Source organism: Salvia hispanica, chromosome 2 (assembly GCF_023119035.1).
Source record: "Salvia hispanica cultivar TCC Black 2014 chromosome 2, UniMelb_Shisp_WGS_1.0, whole genome shotgun sequence".
Lineage (NCBI taxonomy): Eukaryota > Viridiplantae > Streptophyta > Magnoliopsida > Lamiales > Lamiaceae > Salvia > Salvia hispanica.
The window spans coordinates 34333440-34355756 of record NC_062966.1 but is presented as its reverse complement, the minus strand read 5'-3'; positions in this window follow the sequence as shown (position 1 = coordinate 34355756).

Genomic DNA, 22317 nt, shown 5'->3' with positions numbered 1-22317 from the left:
GCAAAGTAGGCCTTCTTGTCACCACTTGTGTGCCTGATCGTCTTCACAAAGACGGGCCACCTAGAGTATATACCATCCGCCAAGTAGTAGCCCATATCACGCCGGTTGCCGTTGGCCACAAATGAGACGGCCGGACCGATGCCCTGACACTGCTTGTTGAAGAGGGGCGACGAGTTGATGACGTTGAGGTCGTTGTTCGACCCGGCTACCCCAAAATACGCATGCCAGATCCACAGCCGGTAATCAGCTACGGCCTCGAGGATCATCGTGGGATTCTTTGACTTGTAGTCGGTCGTGTAGGCCCCCTTCCAGGCAGTCGGACAGTTCTTCCACTCCCGATGCATACAATCTATGCTGCCTAACATCCCGGGGAACCCATGCTGCTGCCCGTGCATCTGCATCAGATCCTAACAATTTTGGGGGGTAGGGCTTCGAAGGTACGATCACAGAATATTTCAATCACTCCCTGACAGAAATACATCAGACATTCCAGGGCTATCGACTCACCGATGTGGATATACTCATCCCACATGTATGCCGCGCCTCCGTAGGCCAACTGCTTGATTGCCGTCGTGCACTTTTGAATAGGGATGTGGCCGGGTCTGCCAGTTGCATCGTGCCTGAAGCGGAAATAAAGTTATCGACGCTCCAAAGCGTCAACGATACGCATAAACAACTCCCTGCGCATTCTAAAATGCCGCCTGAACATGTTTGCGGGAAACCGCGGGTCCGGAGCGAAGTAGTCGTCATATAGCCGCTGATGTGCAGCTACGTGATCCCGATCAATCACTGCTCGGCGGTGGACAACCGGTGTAGGGCGAGGTACCGCCTGCTGTTCGACCCTTCGCATGTACCGCTCTATCTCGAGGTTAATGTAGGCCTCCATAGCCTCGTTCATCCTCCGTTCATACTCCTCAGCACCCCACCACTACCACCTCTGCTACCACTCATGTTACTAATCGCTCGATGTTGCTCTTGTGTAGAAATGTAGAGAGAGAGAAAAAAAACTCGTTAAAACAAGTGGTGCAAATGAAAATGAAACTAAAATCGCGTTTATATAGTTTTTCAAAAATAAAAAAAAAAAAAAAAAAAAAAAAAAAAAAAAACGTTGGCCGATCTGCCACAGTGGCGGCCAGCGCTCGGTAATCGGCCAACGCTCGCCTATTTTCTCGCCGATTTAGCCCTAGCCAATTACAATAGTTCGGTTAGCCGACCGGCTAGCACTGGCTAGCCGCCACTAGAGGTGTGTGAACTGGGTGCGAATCCTACTTGACCCATTTCATGTCATCGTCTTTTGATTTTGCCTCCAACTTTGTAACTCTAAATTTGAATTTAATAATAAATCTACAAATATAGATGTTGGGGAGAGATCAATTGCTAACTCATCATTTAATTGCTAACTACAACTAATTTATGGCCACATGATTTTAAAAAACGTGTGGTCTATAATTTGCCACATGTAATTTTCGTTTTTATTAATTAAATCGAAAAAAATTAAAAAAACACCAAATTAGGGTTTTGGATGAAAATGTCAATATAGTGTTTCGAAAATATCAACACAATGCTTTGAGAATGTCAACACACATTTAGGATTGACATTGTATATGCTTTATATTGACATATTATCTTAGCTGTATTGACATTAGCCTGTGTACGAAAAATACGAAAATTCTAGATTTTTTTTTTCAAATTTTGACGTCGGAACGTATGCATGTAGTATATCGTTGGAATCCTTATAAAATTATCTTTAATTTGATATATGTTATATGAATTTAAAGTTTTGGGATTTCTTTTAAAAGTTAATTATAACTAACTTGACATTAATATCCCTATTGAGTTTTATTGAAATTAATCCTATAGTCTTATTAACGTTTTTTGTTGATCGTATTGACATTTTGTGGTTAATGATCTAGGCCTTTAATTTGAATATCTAATGGCTATCATTGAATTGTAGTTAGCAATTAAGCATTGAGTTAGCAATATAATACTTCCCGATAGATGTTTATATTTAAATATAATCTAAATAATTTTATATTAAAATTAGTGTAAGTCGGTCATCGAAAGATGATTATCATTAAAATTTTAAATTTAGTTAGATTCGTGCTTTTATTCTTTGACTTTCTAACATTAAATGATAAGTGGAAATTTTTGGCAATCGACTATATACGGTGTGTGCTATATTTATATATTATTTGACTATTTGTGGAGTGTGTTTTGCATGTTTATGGATTACGAACGCTATCTATATATATATTAACTGATTATATCTTTGGTGTGTTATACATGTTTAATTATGGATTGCGAACATTATCTATACATTAACTGACTTTATCCGGAATGTGTTTTACATGTTTATGGATTACAAACACTGTTTATATATTAACTGACTATATCTCGAGTGTATTTTACATGCAGTGGCGGATTCAGGAATTTTAATTCGGAGGTTTGACTTTTACATTGATTTAGAGTACTCTTTCTGTATATATATTAACTGATTATATCTTGGGTGTGTTAGCGAACATTATCTATACATTAACTGACTTTATCCGGAGTGTGTTTTACATGTTTATGGATTACAAACACTGTTTATATATTAACTGACTATATCTCGAGTGTGTTTTACATGCAGTGGCGGATTCAGGAATTTTAATTCGGAGGTACGACTTTTACATTGATTTAGAGTACTCTTTCTGTCTTAATTTAAGAGTCCTAATTAGTTAGTATATGGATTTTAAGAAGTATAAAGAAAAGTGAGTTGAATAAGTTAGTGAAATATAAGTCTCATTTATATATATATTACTTTTATAATTATATTTTAGTGAAATAAGTTAGTGAAATGTGGGGCCTACTTATCATTAATGGTAAAAGTGAAATATGACTCTTAAGTTGGAATGGGCGGAAATGGCAAAACATAACTCTTAAGTGGGACGTAGAGAGTATTAAAATTCGATCGATCTTTTTTCTTTCATTTTATTAGTTGTGACTTGTGAATATATTTATATATAAAAATATAATACTACAAAATATATAGAAACATAATAGCTATGAAAAAGAAAGAAGAAGAAACAAAATGGAGCAATATACATTGTATAGTAATAAATAGCAAAGCATAAAACAAAAGGAAAAACATAAAACTTGAGGGTAAAACGCGGTGCCACCGCTGGGATTCGAACTTGGGAAAGTGACACCACTAATCAATATTCTACCGTTGGGCTAAACTATGTGTATTGTTAACATCTAAGAAATATATAGTAAAGAATCAAAACTTGGGGTACAGTGGTACCCCCTTGTCCTACACGGGATCCGCCTGTGTATTGATTGAGATCACTATAATCTGTCCAAATTGTTTTATGTCATAATTGCTTTTTATCTAAAATTTCAAATATCATTATCCCATCATAATGCAACATTTTTAGACGGGAAAAAGAATTGAATAAGATTCCAAGTTTTTAGTCCATTATTTAATTACAAAGCCCTTTAAAAATGTTCAATGAAGTTGATATCGTCACGTGGTGTGCTACAAGATTAATTTTGAAAATTTGCTAACATTATTTCTTATATTTCATACGTCCTTTACAAACATATTGATACACTGATAGTGTGAGCTGGTAAACTAAAATATAAAATATGATATGAAAATATTATTGAAGAAAATCGAAGGAATTTAGATGGGCAATGATATAGATGGGTTTATTTCTGTTTCTTCACGGGTAGTGAATTGAAGTCGCATCTTCATGGGCGTGTGTTTATTCTATCGTAGGCGACAATACACGTCTTTTGTCGATATATTTACTATTTATATCGCATTGGAAAATAATACATGAGGTATTTGTCTTCATATAGGAAGAGAGGCTCATAATATATCAGTATTTAAAAATTAAAATAAAATTTTACGACTTATCTTTTACACTCACACACCCTAGTTTTTTTTTTTTCCTTTTTTTAGTCGACACTAGTTAATTTCTTTATATTATTAAAATTCTCAGTCCACAAATTTGATTAAAGTATCTTATAAAATAGTCGAGCAAAATGTATGAGTGGTATAAAGTTTTAATGTAATTTACATGCACGGTATATATAACCCTCGTATGAAAATATTTATTGCATATATAATTGCATCTCTAATTGTATTTATGAAATTTTTAATTCATAACTTTAGATGAATGCCAGAAATTTTTGATACGAAACTAAGATCATTGTCATTTATGTATATTAGAAAAATTTAATACAATTAAATCAAACTTTGTGATTTTATAAACAATTAATGCAATAAATAATCTTAATTCCATCATCTCCACTTCAAGAGTTACTAAAAATGTAATATGCATGTTAGTATTATTTTATCGTAAATGCGAAAGAGTCATAGCTGTATATATTTGCATCGGCTAGCCAAAAGTTTCAGTGTACTATAAAATTGATGGGGAGTGATACATCGGTAACTCAATACTTAATTACTAAGTGAAACTAAATAATAATTATTAAATATTTAAATTAAGGATCTATATTATCAATCTCAAAATATCAATACGATCAACAAAAACTGACAATAAGAATATTAAGGTTAATTTACAGCAAATTAGTTGTAACTAACTTTGGAAAAACATCTCATAACTTTAAAATGCATATAACTTTCTCGATTTAAATTTTTTTTTCGCACAACATATATCAAATTAAAGATAATTTCACAAAGATTCTAACAAGATCTCACCTGAATATGTTCCGACGTCGAAATTTGAAAAAAAATCAAAAAATTTAATTTTTTTCGTACAACACAAATGTCAACATAGTATATAAAATATGTCAATATAATACATGTTGAATGTCAATATAAGCAATGTGTTAACATTCTCAAAATATTGTGTTGAAATTCTGAAAGCATTGTGTTGAAATTCTTAAAGCATTGTGTTAATATTTTCGAAACACTATATTGACATTTTCATCAAAAATCCTAATTTGGTAGTTTTTTTTTTATCTTTTTCGATTTAATTAATAAAAACGAAAATTACAAATGGCAAATTGTAGACCACAAGTTTTCTAAAATCATATGGTCTTAAATTAGTCGTAGTTATCAATTAAATGATAGTTAGCAATTAATCACTCCCTTAAAATTGATCATATAAATAAATACTCCATGTTAGGGTTGTGATCAATTGCTAAGTAGCAATCACAAATTAAGATCAAATCTTAGTCATTAGATTTCTAGTGGTTGAAATAATGTCACATTAATTATATTTTAAATTAAAAAAAAAACTCCAATTTCAATTTAATAAACTTAAAGGGTATTAATGTCAATTCTTATATATGGTAGTTAAAACTAACCAATTTCTCTCTTTTCAAAATCATCTTAAAATTTTAAATTTACTTAACTCTCTCGATTTAAATTATTTTTCGTAAAAAATGGTATATCAAATTAAAGGTAATTTCATAAGGATTCTAACGAAATCTCAATTGCATATATTCTGACTGTGATCAGATTATGAAATTTTATAAAAACAAATTACAATTTTTGTATATGGTGATAAACATTTCATACCAATAAATGCATCAAACAATTTCAATATAATGCATGTACAATATCAATAAAACTGTATTGATATATTCTGGTACATGTGTTCAGATTCTTATGTCACTGTGTTGATATTAGTAATATACTACGCTATGTAAAAAAAATCGAGAAAATTATCATGTTATAACAAATTGACTATGTTACCATTTCATTGAAATACGTGAATTTTAATCTCATCCATTTATTTTAAAATATAATGGTGTAGAATTAATTTTAGTTATGAATTTGATACTATGTGCATTTTAACACTACCCATGTTTTATCCATAATTCTTAGAAATTTAGGCTAAAATGACCTTGTGACAAAATTGAGACTATATAATCTCATTTTAAAATCGCATATTGGAAGAATTAGAACAAAATAAAGTTGGTGAAAATATTCACACAATTCATTAGACTTTTAATCATATTAATCCAGTGGTGAAAATATTCACACGACTTTAGAAGATTCAAATTTTATCCAACATCAGCACAAAAATGAAATTATAACGTCATAGTTTAAGGTTTGGAGTTTTAATGGTTATTTTTTGTCATAACCAAATGTTTTAATATAAACGAAACTGGTCACCGTAGCTTTAAAATGGTCAAGTCAAGTCCCCTTTTAATAGTGCATGTCATATCATAAACTATACTGAATAATACATTAAACTATAGCTTTAATTTGGTCAAGTCCATTTCAATTTGATCAAAATCCTAAATCGTTGAAAACTATAATGTCAAAGATAGTTATTACTCCTTCCGTCCACGAATAGAAGTCTCGTTTTTTAGACTGTCTGTGATTAGAAGTTCCAGTTCATTTTTACCATAAATGGGAATAGGGGTCTCACTTTTCACTAACTCATTTCACTCACATTTCATTTAAAACTAATATATATAAGTGTAACCCTATTCCAATAACTTATTTTCACCCACTTTTCTTATCATTTCTTAAAACTCGTGCCGTCAAGAAATGAGACTCCTAATGGCGGGCGGAGGAAGTAGTACTACATTTAGACAAAACACACACGATTTATCGGTGAAATGGGCCAAAAAATCCAACCCATTCCGGCTTAATATTTCCAATTTATCAATAATTTTTTTTATACATCAATTTAACAATCATATTCAATACTTTTCACTCGTATCATTTTTATTTTTTACAACTGAAATTTCACTCCAAGCAGCAAGTCGTAACTTGAAAACATATATCAGTAATCAATTAACGTACAATTAAACACTGAAATTAATAAAAATAATCATAAATATCGAACTATAATCACAAATTTTTGCATAGTATATAACTACAAATCACACAACAAGTACAAATAAACATAATTGCTATGACGAAGCGGGGGCCGGAGGATTTGTTGAGAGACTTCACGGCCCGAGTGTCGACATGAGTCGCCATGATTGAAATTAATCGGTAGCCGAGCGAACTTGAAATTGAACTTGGAAAATGAGGTGTAAGGAAAGACGGCTAGCGAAAAAACAATGTATTCGGCGGCGGAGGAGCGGAAATATTTGGAGGGAGAATTAGCGGCGACGCGTTAATCGAGTCTGTTTCAGTTATTCTAGAAGCTTTATAATTTAACAAAGTTTTGTCCACCAATACTCAATTTGGGCCCATAATATTTTGATTTAAGTATTACTCATAATAGAATAATGTTTATATACGTAAGAAGAGATCAGAGGATTTGTTATTTAAATAGATGTTGGTGATTTGAAATTATATACTCATATTAACAAAAAAATTAATTTAACTTGTCAATAGTATTATTGTCTAATTAATACTCCATTCGTCCATAAACAATAGATCGTTTTGTGTATGGTACGAGTTTTAATGTAAAATTGGTAAAGTAAGTGAGAAGGGAAAAAAGTAAAAGAGAAGGAGAAAAAGTAAGAAAGAAGTAATGTTAGTAGAATGATATGTAGGATTATAAACTTACCATAAATAACTGTGATCTATTTCTTGTGAACGGCCAAAAATGAAAATTGTGATCTATTGTTTGTGGACGGAGGGATTATAAAATTAGTTCCTTCGGTAGCAAGCAACTACAAATATAGTAATCACTTTACTTTTTTACTTTATATTCTTTTTTTTAACCTTCAAATTTGTACCCTTTCATTAATTTTTTTTCACTCACTTTTCTTATCATTTCTTAAAACTCGTGCCGTCAAGAAATGAGACTCCTAATGGCGGCCGGAGGGAATACTCTTTTTCTGGGCCTTAAGTTAACTGAGTATGACAATGAGTTTTTAGACAAAACACACATGATCCATCGGTGAAATGGGCCAAAGAATCCGGCCCAATCCGGCTTAATATTTCCAATTTATCAATCATTTTTTTATACATCAATTTAATAATTATATTCTATACTTTTCATTCGTATCATTTATATTTTTTACTACTGAAATTTCACTCCAAGCAGCAAGTCGTGACTTGAAAACATATACCAGTAATCAATTCAAATACAATTAAAAACTGAAATTAATAAAAACTATCATAAATATCGAACTATAATCACAAATTTTTGCATAGTATACAACCACAAATCACACAACGAGTACAAACAAACAGAATTGCTTACGACGAAGCGGGGGGCGGAGGATTTGTTGAGAGACTTCACGGCCCGAGTGTCGACATGAGTCGCCATGATTGAAATTAATCGGTAGCCGAGCGAACTTGAAATTGAACTTGGAAAAGGAGGTTTAAGGAAAGACGGCTAGCGAACAAACAATGTATTCGGCGGCGGAGGAGCGGAAATATTTGGAGGGAGAATTAGCGGCGACGCGTTAATCGAGTCTGTTTCAGTTATTCTAGAATGTTTATAATTTAACAAAGTTTTGTCCACCAATACTCAATTTGGGCCCATAATATTTTGATTTAAGTATTACTCATAATAGGATAATGTTTATATACGTAAGAAGAGATCAGAGGATTTATTATTTAAATAGATGTTGGTGATTTGAAATTATATACTCATATTAACAAAAAATTGAATTTAACTTGTCAATAGTATTATTGTCTAATTAATACTCCATTCGTCCATAAACAATAGATCGTTTTGTGTATGGTACGAGTTTTAATGTAAAATTGGTAAAGTAAGTGAGAAGGGAAAAAAGTAAAAGAGAAGGAGAAAAAGTAAGAAAGAAATAATGTTAGTAGAATGATATGTAGGATTATAAACTTACCATAAATAACTGTGATCTATTTCTTGTGAACGGCCAAAAATGAAAATTGTGATCTATTGTTTGTGGACGGAGGGATTATAAAATTAGTTCCTTCGGTAGCAAGCAACTACAAATATAGTAATCACTTTACTTTTTTACTTTATATTCTTTTTTTTAACCTTCAAATTTGTACCCTTCCATTAATTTTTTTTCACTCACTTTTCTTAACATTTCTTAAAACTCGTGCCGTCAAGAAATGAGACTCCTAATGGCGGCCGGAGGGAGTACTCTTTTTCTGGGCCTTAAGTTAACTGAGTATGACAATGAGTTTTTAGACAAAACACACATGATCCATCGGTGAAATGGGCCAAAGAATCCGGCCCAATCCGGCTTAATATTTCCAATTTATCAATCATTTTTTATACATCAATTTAATAATCATATTCTATACTTTTCATTCGTATCATTTTTATTTTTTACTACTGAAATTTCACTCCAAGCAGCAAGTCGTGACTTGAAAACATATACCAGTAATCAATTCAAATACAATTAAAAACTGAAATTAATAAAAACTATCATAAATATCGAACTATAATCACAAATTTTTGCATAGTATACAACCACAAATCACACAACGAGTACAAACAAACAGAATTGCTTACGACGAAGCGGGGGGCGGAGGATTTGTTGAGAGACTTCACGGCCCGAGTGTCGACATGAGTCGCCATGATTGAAATTAATCGGTAGCCGAGCGAACTTGAAATTGAACTTGGAAAAGGAGGTTTAAGGAAAGACGGCTAGCGAACAAACAATGTATTCGGCGGCGGAGGAGCGGAAATATTTGGAGGGAGAATTAGCGGCGACGCGTTAATCGAGTCTGTTTCAGTTATTCTAGAATGTTTATAATTTAACAAAGTTTTGTCCACCAATACTCAATTTGGGCCCATAATATTTTGATTTAAGTATTACTCATAATAGGATAATGTTTATATACGTAAGAAGAGATCAGAGGATTTATTATTTAAATAGATGTTGGTGATTTGAAATTATATACTCATATTAACAGAAAATTTAATTTAACTTGTCAATAGTATTATTGTCTAATTAATACTCCATTCGTCCATAAACAATAGATCGTTTTGTGTATGGTACGAGTTTTAATGTAAAATTGGTAAAGTAAGTGAGAAGGGAAAAAAGTAAAAGAGAAGGAGAAAAAGTAAGAAAGAAGGAGAAAAAGTAAGAAAAAAGTGGTGTTAGTGGAATGATGTGTAGGGTTATTATTTGTTGAAACTTACCATAAGTAACTTTGATCTACTTCTTTTTAATGACCAAAAATGGAAATTGTGATCTATTGTTTGTGGATAGAGGGAGTATAAAATTAGTTCTTTCGGTACCAAGCAACTGGAAACATAGTAATCAATTTACTTTTTTACTTTAATTTTTTTTAACCTTCAAATTAGTACCCTTATCTTATTCAAAGTGGAATATTTATTTTCTAACGAATTTTTAATTAATTGGCGGAAGCTAGTTTGATTAAGCCGCATAAGACGCAACAACTTTGTATTTGTGTTTCAAGACAAAGTTATGTAATGAGTAAACAGATAAACTCCTTATATTGATCTGCATCGCGTTATAGTTCATAGTATTTTAGGACAGAATACCGAGAATTCAAATTACTAGCAACACATACAACACACGGCGAATCCAAACAAACCTTGAATCTACACGACCCAATGAACCCGCTAAACATAAAAACCAAAATTTGTCTTCGACCAAATGAAACAATTACGTCAAAACCACACTACATACGACAAGGTACTTTAAGCTTTTTCAATCCACACGAAGAAGGTAACCTCTAGTGGATTAACTAGTGTGAAATGAAGTCGATCCCCGACTCCAATTCCATTGTCACGAATGTACCTTTTCCACCCTTCTTTGACCCAAACTTTTGACGAATTATGCATGATTGTGAGCATCCACGTATTCTCAATCGTGAGGAAGTACATGGGTGCTTTAAGTGCACCCATCGGGATATGGCATCGCCAATAGCCGTATGGTATCATGGTCGTGCCATTCAAGTGAGAATCTGTGATCGTCACAACAAACCCAGGCCAACCATCCAATTCTAGAGCACCGTGTCGTCCTCATAATCCGAACCATCACTTGAATCAGTGTCAATATCTGTTGGATGATAATCATCAGATGCGTCGGCGTCGTCGACGGGAAATTCGTCATCCGGGACGGCTACATAATCTACACAAGTTCAACCGTTTGTTAAACTTGGAATTTAACATGGTCTTCATATAAAAAAACATACAAAAAAGGATTCGGTTTTACGAATCACCTTCACCGTCATTTTCCGACTGCAGCCGTCGTCGTCTAAAGGTCTTTGACACGAAAATCAGCCAAAGGTAAGCCACATCCACGATTTTTCTGACCCATTTCCTCTTTTTCTAGTTTTATGTTGTTTTGGTTGTGACTAGTAGTCTCCGACCAGTTAGACGCCCTTTTCCGACTGCAGCCATCGTCGTCTGAAAGACTTTAACACGATTATCATCCAAAAGGTAAGCCTTATCCACGATTTATCTTTCAGTCAATTTTTTGAATTGCATTTGGATTATTTTCGTGATGTTGAATTTGGTTATATTGAGTCTATGTGATGTAGTGAATATTTTGTGCATTTGGTTGTGAAATAGATGAGAAACATCGGTTTTTTGTGCCAATGCATATTCTTGATCTTAGAGGATTTGGTTCAGCTGCTGCAAGTTGAAACCACAACCCTAGTCCATAGGTATTTGAAATGTAAGAGCCGCCGTAGGAGACGTGTTATTTTAGATAATGCACGGCGCTATAGTGTACTTAAAAAAAATGCCAATGCAAGTCAAGCACCTAGATCGATTGGTTAATGTCACCGTCTACGATTGCATTTGCTAATCTAAGGATGGACCGGAATGCCTTCGACCGTCTTTGTCGCATTCTATCCGAGCGTTGCGGTTTGAGAACATGGAAGTGTGTTGGTGTGGAAGAACAAGTGGCTATGTTTGTCACTATGTTGGCACATCATAAAAAAAACGTGTAGTCAAGTTCCAGTTCTGGAGATCGGGTTCAACTGTGTCGCATTATGTGAACAAAGTATTGGCCGCTACATTGAGTCTTTATGGGATATTGTTGTCCAAACCGGAGGCGGTAGCGGGAAACTGTGTGGACTATCGATGGAAATGGTTCAAGGTGGGTTCGGTTGTTATCCATGGTCACCATGATTGAATTTAATCGGTAGCCGAGCGAACTTGAAATTGAACTTGAAAAAGGAGGATTAAGGAAAGATTGCTAGCGAACAAACGATGTGTTCGGCGGCAGAGGGGCGGAAATATTTGGAGGGAGAATCGAGCGGCAACGCATGAATCGGGTTCGTTTAAGTTATTCTAAAAGTTTTATAATTTGCTCCAATTTGACTATCAGAAACAATGGAACCATATTAACCATCCTCATCTCGTATATGAAAACAAATCCGTATATCTCGTGTAACAGCTCCGATGAATAAGTATACCTCAGGATTGGCTCGAGAAAGAAGGCTCTTTATAATCGAATCCTTGTGCAATATAATTGGGGGAAGTGTTTGTACCATTGGAGTGTTCAGCTATTGTATGTCAATAAAATGATATAAAATCCTCAGCAGTGTTCAGCTCTTGTGTGTCAATTCCAAAATCATAAAATAATGGCCAAAAGACTCTACACTGATAGTAAATGAAGAGATAAAGCTACATACTCTGTATTCTACAAGACAATCGTGGAAAAAAGAAAGCCTCCCGAGGGTTCAGCTTTCACCGGGTCTAGACTTCGGTACACATCAATGTTGATTTCCTCAAGTATTTGTGGCAAACGTCTTGAATTGCATCGAGCACAAATACCAGTAATCAATTCACATACAATTAAAAATTGAAAACAATAACAAAAATCATAAATATCGATTTATAATCACAAATTTTTGCATAGTACACAACCATAAATCACACAATGAGTACAAACAAACAAAATTGCTTACGACGAAGTTGGGGCCAGAGGATTTGTTGAGAGACTTCACGGCCTGAGTGTTGGCATGAGTCGCCATGATTGAATTTAATCGGTAGCCGAGCGAACTTGAATTTCAACTTGGAAAAGGAGGTTTAAGGAAAGATTGCTAGCAAACAAACGATGTGTATGGCGGCGGAGGAGCGGAAATATTTGGAGGGAGAATCGAGCGGCGACGCATTCGGGTTCGTTTCAGTTATTCTAGAACCTTAAAATTTAGCAAAGTTTTGTCCACTATTACTCAATTTGGGCCCATAATATTTTGATTTAAGTAATAGGATAATGTTTATCCACACAAGAAGAGATCAGATGATTTGTTATTTAAATAGATGTTGGTGATTTGGAACTATAAACTCGTATTAATAATAAATTTGATTTAATTTGTCAATAATGTTATTATTTAAGTAATATAAAATTAGTTCCTTGGATATCAAGTAATTGGAAATATAGTAATCACTTTACTTTTTACTTTAAATTTTTTTTTTTTTTAACTCAAATTAGTAACCTTATCCTATTCAAAGTGGAGTGTTTATTTTCTAACGAACTTTTAATTAATTGGGAAGCTAGTTTGATTAAGCTGCATAAGGCGTAACGACTTTGTATTTGTGTTTCAAGACAGAGCTATCTAATGAGTAATCGGATGAATTCCTTATATTGATCTGCATCGCGTTATAGTTCATAGGGTTTTAGGACAGAATACCGAGAATTCAAATTACTAGCAACACCGACAACACACGGCGAACTCCAAACAAACCTTGAATCTACACGACCCAATCAACCCGCTAAACATAAAAAACAAAAGTAGTCTTGACCAAATGAAACGATTACGTTAAACCACACTACATACGACAAGGTACTTTAAGCTTTTTCAATCCACACGAAGAAGGTAACCTCTAGTGGATTTAACGAGTGTGAAATGAAGTTGATCTCCGACGCCAATTCCATTGTCACGAATGAACCTTTTCCACCCTTCTTTGACCCAAATTTTGACGAATTATGCATGATTGTGAGCATCCACGTATTCTCAATCGTGAGTAAGTAGATGGGTGCTTTAAGTCCACCCATCGGGATATGACGTCGCCAATAGCCGTATGGTATCATGACTGTGCCATTCAAGTGAGAATCTGTGATCGTTTCCACAAACGTAGGCCAACCATCTAATTCTAGAGCACCGTGTTGTCCTCATAATCCGAATCATCAATTGAATCAATGTCAATATCTGTTGGCTGATAATCATCAGATGTGCCGGCGTCATCGACGGGAAATTCGTCATCCGGGACGGCCACATAATCTACACAATTTTAATCGTTTGTTAAACTTGGAATTTAACATAGTCTTCATGTAAAAAAACATACAAAAATGATTCGGTTATACGAATCACGTTTACCGTCGATTGGGGGAGGTATGCTTGTGTGCGCATCGTATCTCTTCAAGTGGAAAATCCCAACATCGGCCATGATGAAAATCCCAAAATCCCAAAATTCCAACGTCGATTTGGCCTTTCATATGTTGTAACCTCCAATATGTTTATGAGGCGCCTTAATGCCGAGACCTCTCGTGTGGCCACTCCTATCCTATAAATAGGTGTGGATTTGAGAGATGAGAACACACCAACAATCATTCTCTCTTCTCTCAAGCTCTCAAGCATTCTAGTTCGCATTTTAGGAGCATTGCATAGCTCGGTTCTCGACTCCAATTCAAGTTTGCCGGAGCCTACGAGTTTCAGGTGCTTCAACTCGGTAGGAGGAAAGTCGTTTCATCTTTGGGGACGTTGCGCCAATCCGTGAGCACTAGCCGGAGCGTATCTCGTCTTGCGGAGAGAGAGTTACCTCGACTCGACTTGAAGAAGACAATAGTTTGCATCTTGTTCTTTTATTGTATTTCTTTTGTTTTATTTACCTTCTAGTTTTTTTTGGTTCTTTTATAATAGCAAGAGTTGCCCGTGTAAAGGCTACACTATTTCAAACATGACTAACAACCAAAAAACTTAGCAGCACCTACCATTTCGTCCATATTGATCGCGGCGGAGAAAACCCGAAGAAAGGACGAGCGACGCAGGTATGGAGAATATTGATCGCGGCGGAGAAAACCCGAAGAAAGGACGAGCGACGCAGGTATGGAGAGTCCTCCGTTTGGCATGGCTCCGGCCTTTGCAATGTACTTTGAACTACTACTTCATTACAAATATGCATATAGTTGTATTTACCTACACAACTCACTCATCTCGATTTGCGTAAAAGGCAGTGTGGCGTGGTCAACGAAGCCATAAACAAATTTGCGTCGAATTCGAAACGTATTCAAATTTTAAGGATGAATGGCTTAAGCCCTCGCCAAAAACAAATTTATTATTTTTAAATATTTAATATTTGTTGTATAAATTATTATACAAAATCCTGTGTCATTAAAATATTGTATAAAAAATTATTTTAACATTTTAAATATAAAATACTATAGATTTATAATTCTACATTTACAAATAAAAACTACTACTTCTACTATTGTTTGCAAATTACATCTACTACAACGGATAAATAAAAACTATACATAGTATACTAGATTTGAAAAAAAAAATTATGAGGTTATAGTTCATAGTACTAAAATTTACGAACAAATCTTTTAAATACTCTATAATTTATGTAAATAACAAATTATGTGCTCCAACAAATCCCACTTAATCATGTAAAAATCTAACATGAGATTTGGTATACGTGACCATTTTGTTTTCATGTCAAATTTGTTCCGAGTGAGAACTACTTTGAAAATTTATAATTTTGAGACATTAAAAAAAAATCCAAAACATTTTTTCAATTAATACTTAGAAATGGTTAAGTAGTTGTATAAATGAAATTCAATATATTAAATATAATCCGATTTTTTTGGGCTTTTCTCGGTTCTGAAAAAAATAATTAAATGAATGAAAAATCCAAATTGTGAAAGAAAAAAAAAAAAGACCAATTCTATCTGAATAATTTGATTTGGGTATTCGAATGTGGAGTGTTACCAATATTTTGCTCGCACTAAGGTTTGGAATACCTGCATGGGAGTAGTTTGTACTACTGTCTAATTATTTAATTTGTGATTTTTAAGAAGCTAAATAGAATCTCAACTAGAAATTAATTAAAAATATTTTACAAAGTACTTTGAAATCCAAAGGCGTGGAATATTTTGGAATTGTTTGTGGAGGAAAAACAGATCATGTGATAAAATAGAAGCATCAATTTCGAGAGCCACATTAAACATTAATATCATATGTCATACTTCCTTCATCCCATTAAAAATGACTCACTTTTTTTTTTTATTTATCCTAATTAAAATGACCTATTACTTAAAATGGAAATACATTTATCTCTATTTTATTCTTTCTCTCTTACTTCACTCTCTCCCCATACCATATAAAATATATCTGCATAAAATTCTGTGCCGCCCAATGAAGGACATCTTCCTTGAGACTTATTTAACAAATACAATAAGTCAATAACTATTCCATGTGACATATTTACTTCACATCTTCCTCAAATTCCACGCATAATCGAGTTTATTTTAGCATCATTCCAGTATGTTATAGTAATACTTTATAACCTAAAGTCGTGGCTCGTGGTGTTTTTTTATGGCAACGTATCACATGATTTGACACTTTGTGTTAAATTATTAGTATTTTTTTTATTTATATATGGACAATTAGGCATATAACACTGGGTTTTAATAGGGATGCTTTTCCAGATCAGGTTGGTTCCAGTTAATTCATAATGTCAAACAATTTGATTTTTTATGATCACAGAAATTTATCTTTTTTTTGTTTCTCTTTTTATGGTAATTAACATTTTTCCGGTTAATCAATTTGGAATCTAGTACTGTTAATTACCAGCATTAATGACTTTCCTTTTATGTTTTCGTGGTAATTTCGTAGAAAATATTAGTAGTGGAAAAAAAAAAGATTGGAAAATTGGTTTATCGTTTACCATATCGTGGAAATTGCTTCACTTCCCTTTTGACAATTAATAGAGTTCATATTTTACTCATTTCCCCATTTACACTTCCAAAAAATTGAGAGAGTGTGACACATCGAACACGTCAAATCTCTAGCCCTTATTAATTTGATGCTAATTTAAAGGCTTAGGTGCATTGAATGGAAAAAAATTATAATGTGCGATCAACCCTAATTTTCAGCTATATTGAAAACTACACCTATCATTTATATCTCAATAAAATTTAGAATAAATATATGGGGATCATAGTATTGGTGGCCACATTAGGATACTTAAAAAATGTTTATACCTTTTTTTAGTAAGAAAAATGTTTTTGAGACATAATGACAATGCCATAATAAGATTAAAATAGTCATGCTAGATTGTTTTATATTTTTATTTAAATAAATGTTTTGTGCATATATCATGCTATCTTTGTGCACATAAAAACATTTATTTATATTTAATAGTACTTGCTTAGGAAAGTTGTGTGCAAATATTGATGGCATGCTTTAAGCAAATATATACTCTAATCATCTCACCACAATCTCCAATCTCTCTACCTAATCTTCGGCTGCATCATATATTGGCTTTAATTTTATATTCCACTATTTTGTTTAGGAAGCGTACATAAATTTCAAAATTTTAAATACTCCAATGATGCTAAATTTTAATTATTCTTTCTAACTTCAATCACGATTTTTATTTAAAAAAAAATCTAATATAATGAATTTGAACTTTATTTTAAATAATACATTATACAATCAAATTTTTAAATTCAAAACTTATAGGTACTTAATAGATTTAATACTCACTCATAATTTTCTTATTACAAAACATTATTGAATTTAGAATTTATATTTATAAAATTAATAAATCAATTTAATTGCTTGAGTTCTTACAACATCAAATAAAGATGCGAAATTTATACATGCTTTATTTTATTAACGGACAAAATGTTAGGGAACAATAATTTAAATCTGTATACTAGAATTAAATTGTTACATGGTTTCAAAATAAAGTGTTTTAGCTATAGAAATTTAATAGTCATGTCATGTAGGTGTGGGAATACGGATATCGGGTATTGGGTTTATCCGTACCCAATCCGATATTCGCCGGGTATTGAATACCCAATATCCAATTTTACGGGATTGGGTATGGGATTGGGTATTGAAATTTAAGATAAATCGGGTATTGGGTAACCCGAATGGGTATCGGATATTATCCGAATATCCAATTTATTATTTAAAGCAATTTTTAAATTAAGTTCAGTGATTTTGGGCTTCAAGAGCTAGGCTAATTTATTTACTAATTACAACTTACTAGGTTAATTTTCTCTAAACTTATATAAATAAGTCAATCTCTCTTACTCTCTAGGTCACCGCTTCTCTAAACTCTCAAGTTTTACATATTGCATAACCAACTCATATGGTTTTTATATTTTAGTTAATTATTTTGACTTTTGAATTATATTATTGGTTGCTTCTACTATTTAATTAAATGCGTAACTTTTACTATTTTACTTACATATTGTATAACCAATCCCAATAAATATAATCACACACTTTAAAATAAAAATGACCCATTTTTTATAGTTTTATACTACAAAATAAATGCAACATTAAAGATATAAATCAATTTAAATATTTCTATATTTATATTAGTATATAAAATTAAATTTTTTTATTAGTTATTAACACATGTAAAGAGTCGGGTATTCGGGTACCCAATACGTCGGGTATGGACACCCGGGGCGGGTATTGGAGTATCCGAAAATATATTGGGTCGGGTTTTGGATAGACATTTTGATGATTTTCGGGTTTGGATACCCGGTTTTTTCGGATCGAGTATCCACGGATACCCGTATTCCCACCCCTTCATGTTTCAAAATAATTTGATTGATGTATATTTTAGATAAAAGATACTAGTAATTTGATATGAATTGTCTTTCCTTTTATGATTAATTGATATATATTTATTTATTCAATTATTATTTAATTTAAAATAAGGGTAAATTATTCCATATTATAATTTAACTTATATGACAAAGTGACATAGAGATATTATAACTTGGAGACCTTATATCTCTAAATCATCACTCAATGAGTATTTACTTATCATGTGATCAAAAGGCGTCATATTTTTTCAAAAAATAATAGTACTCCTTGTCCCTTGATATACAAAGTCGTGAACACACAATTAAATTATTCACGTGTTGTATTATTAATGAATATTTAAATGTTAACAAATACACGATTTAATATGCGTTCAATTGCTACTATGAAATTTAGTTATTTTCGTTCAATATTTGAGTGTAAAATCTATTAAGTATTTAATACTACATTAAAAAGTCAAAATCAGGGCAGGCCCAACCCGGCCTACTTAGTTGTTTGTCCTGACCGGGCCGAGCCTAAACTGCGGCGGGTCTACTCGAGCTGGCCCAGCCCAGTCGACAACACTACTACTCCACTATATAATACGAATAGAATTCGAACTTCTAACTTTTTCTGGGGTGCTAAAGAGGGCTATAGTCCTTAACTTCTAACTATTAGTAACAATAATTGTTACTCCACTTGTAAGCTCAGTTCTTTTTCTTTCATTTAAGAAAAAATACTTTACAATTAGATTTAACTTAGTGTGGATATTATAGTAAATTAGTACTCCTCCGTTCCATAGTAGTTGAGTCATTCAATTTTATACACTCATTTTGTAAAAATGATAATAAATAGTTAAAGTTGATAAAAAGTAAAATTTAAGATAGAATAATATAGAGAAGACTTTTATCTACATTATTCTTTATTTTACTTTATTTTTTCTCAGTTTTAACTATTTATTATTATTTTTTTAAAATGAGTGCATAAAATGAAATGACTCAACTACGTGGAAAGGAGTGAGTATATATATTATATATCTGCATTTTTAAATACTACTTTAAACTGCATGATTAACAATAATGTCATCTGTAAATTGTATTTAACAATAATATCATTTTTAATATTAATTATGTGAACATTAAAAGGCTCTTCTTGAATCATGACCGCTCATTTAAAGGTTTACTATATCAAATAAAAAATTACTGTATATAGTTATGTGTGCGGAATAAATATGCATTAAATAATAATTATAATTATAATAAGTTCAACGTGTTAAATAGTAATAGCTGCGAAAAGGCCCTCCAAATGTTGAGAGTATCGCACGTGAATACATTTAATCTGATTTATGAAATTTGGAAAATGATTTGAACTACGTACGCATGATTATAAATTAATACATCACATTTTGATTTAATGAAAAATGGTGTAGACCCCTCACCCCAATATAATAAATATATAAGATGAAGTGTTCTGTGTGTAATATGATATCGTCCTAGTACATATAAAAATGCATGAACAAATCCCAAAACAATTAATATTCTGCTTAGAGATGTCAAGTGGGCCGGGCCGGCCCAGCCCGGCCCGGGCCCGGTATGGCCCGCCAGTATTTGAGCCCAGCCCGGCCCAGGCCCATGTTTGTGTCGGGCCGGGCCGGGCCTGGGTTTTGAAATACAGAATGAGCCCAGCCCAAGCCCGGGCCCAGTTAGTAAGTGGGCCGGGCTGGGCCGGTCCGGGCTGGGCTGGGCTGGGCCAAGCTCAAATTTTAATTGCACTAATTAAAAATTAATTGATCAGAAGGTTTCGAACCCAAGTGCTAATGGTTCCCAATTAGCTACACTAACCAATTGAGTAAAGATTGAAATGTATCATTGTACTTGCATATATTTAATATACTAACACCTCAAAATGATGGGGGTTAGTGTAGTACTAATGATGTAAAAAATACGTATTACCACAAAATAAGGAATCAAGATTTTGAGCATGAAGTTTTATATATTCCCACAAAATTTAGGTATTATATTAATAGATTATACACGCATAAATGTTATATATAATCCCCAAATTTAGGAATCATAATAGTATAATTATGAAACTATTTTTAATGGAGATAAATCTATAAAAAACCTACTCCTTATGATTATGCAAATTAAATGTAATTATGAAAATAAATTTGTTATAAATTTTGATTTAGGTTGAGTGATTGAATTAATTGATTATTTTTGCATAATTTTATTAATAAAATCTATGATTATCATAAAAACATACAAATACATATATACATCCAATCAATCTTCATACTCATATACATATATTATATACATATAAATAACTAATCAATCATTATATTTATGGAACTATATTTGATAGAGATAAATGATTGACAACTAATCTCTATAATTAAGCAAATCAAAATTATTATAACACAAACAATTATAGGATCCACTATTTTTTTTAAAAGTCAATAACTAATCTATGTAATTTTAGAAAACAAATGTGCAAATATAATACTCCATAATCATGCATCTAATAAATTAACTAGGAGATATGATTATTCGATATATTATTATATATGAATAATATTCAAACTTCACCCATATTCATAATACATATATACAAGTAAGAAATATGCACAAATAACTTGAAAGAACTAATGTACCTAATAGTATAAAACTAAGTTCATAGTTACATTCTGCCGGGCCTGGGCCGGTCCTGGGCTGGTCCTGGGCTCGGGCCGGTCCTGGGCTGGGTCGGGCTTTGAGTGGGCCTGGGCCTGGGCCGGGCCTGGGTTTGTAAAAAGGCCCAATTGGAGCCCGATTAATCTACTAAGCCCAGCCCAAGCCCGCACCATTTCATTGGTGGGTCGGGCCTGGGCCGGCCCATACCGGGCCGGGCCCGGGCTGGGCTGGGTCGGCCCGGCCCACTTGACATCTCTAATTCTGCTTGACATAAACACCAAAGATTCAAGCCCTAATTAGGGAGCAATACTAACAATATAAGAACTTGATTCCACATGAATAATAGTAGTACTAAATTATGGAGTAGTGTTATTTGAGAATCTTGGAGGACAAATATCTTACTTTCACTTCATTAAAAAAAAGAAAATAAATCTTACATTTACTTATCAAAATCAAATGCATAATACAGAAAGAATCCCTCCTATATGTACTAACCAAATCATATTTAACCAAATCTTGAGTGAAAAAAGAGTATAATTTATTAATTTGTAAAAAATGTTAGTACTTTCCTAATTTGATTTGTGCTAATGATAACAATAGCAATAATTGAAATAATGCTCCCCACGCGTTCCTCTAAATAATTGGATCTTTCTTCCCCACCTATACTAAACTTCCATTTATGTAACTGTATTTTCCACAAAATCTCTAATTAATCAACTCCAATTCACGCCTTAATTATTCAAAATCAAAATTAAATTATAAAAAAAGAAAGCAAACTTAGCTTTCAGTATCGGCATCGCCAATTCGCCATCACCACCATCATCATCTCCTCAACCTGCATTGGAGGAGGCCATCGCCCCCACCCCGCACACACTTCGTTCGTACTGAATCAAATCCCCCTCACGATTTCGATTTGTTGATTTCCTTTGTTTTTCGAATTTGCATGTCATTGTTCAATTTGCATTTACAATTTTATTTTCATGATAACAAATTGTGTGTTTTGATCTCTTCTTGATGGGT